Raw genomic sequence first — 1,124 nt, 5'->3', positions numbered from 1 at the left:
GGGTATTATTATACCCACGGAAGCAGATAACTAGATTTGTTTTCGTTTCTCTAATGCCGTTCCTAATGATCCCTTGACTGAATTCTGAGGGGCTGGCTCTGTGGCCCCCTGAAATGCCATGACTCTGCCCTCTGAAGCTTGAGCTGTGGAAATGAGCTGAGGAGTCCAGAGGAGGGGACACCCAGACCTTCATTCTTATCACTCCCAAGGAAAGTGAAGTTCCCCCCCCAAAAAGTTAATTCCTCCCCCAGAAAATCCTGATATGTAGGACCACCTCCCCACAGCACATTCCATCCCCTTAACTTAACAGTTTCTGTATGGCTTACTATTATATGAAAGTCTGTGGATGTATTTATTCTTCATTGTCTGTTTCTCATTAGTCTGGAAATGAGCTGATGAGAACTTTGTCTCCCATTAGTATGAAAATGAGCTGATGAGAGCTTTGTCTTAATCACTGCTGCATCCCCATTCGCGTATAACAGTGCCCAGACATGATAAGTGCTCAATAAATATTTGTACGTGAATGAATGAATCCCTGGAATATTTCTTGATAAAAAATCAGGTTATTGGAATATGGCTGCTTCCCTTCCCCCCAGAAACATAAAGAGAGAATGATATGATAGCTTAGAGTAAGAATGTGGAAGTGGGGAAGGGTGTCACAGAGAATATCTCATTTTGGGGCCAGGGTAAGAGAGGGTTTCTGAGGGTTGCAAATGATCCCTCCTGGCAGTGACAACAGAAGAATTGGTTTCCTACAGGGTGAAAGAGATCAGGAAGGTCTGCCTCCCCCATCTCCCTTCTGCAGAGACCACAGAAAGGCCCCCGAGGAGCCTGGGTTTGAGGAAATAGGGGATATGGTGTTCTGTCGCTACAAACATTCACCCCCTAGCATCTTCTGAAGAAGTCTTCCAGGCAGTTGTCATGAAAGAAGATACTGGGGTCCCGTCAGGGCTAGACTCCAGGGTTCCCGAGGGCTCCAAAAGCCTTGCCTCCCCTCCCCACCCTCTGCCACCCCCTCACCACCACCACACACACAGGAGGAAACTTCTGGAAGAATGATTATATTCGCAGCTGTCTCTTCTGGGAGACAATGCTGAGAACTCTTACCCTGAGAGAGCGGTAAC

This window comes from Crocuta crocuta, unplaced genomic scaffold (assembly GCF_008692635.1).
Source record: "Crocuta crocuta isolate KB4526 unplaced genomic scaffold, BGI_CrCroc_1.0 scaffold68, whole genome shotgun sequence".
Classification (NCBI taxonomy): domain Eukaryota; kingdom Metazoa; phylum Chordata; class Mammalia; order Carnivora; family Hyaenidae; genus Crocuta; species Crocuta crocuta.
This window is presented reverse-complemented; position numbering follows the sequence as displayed.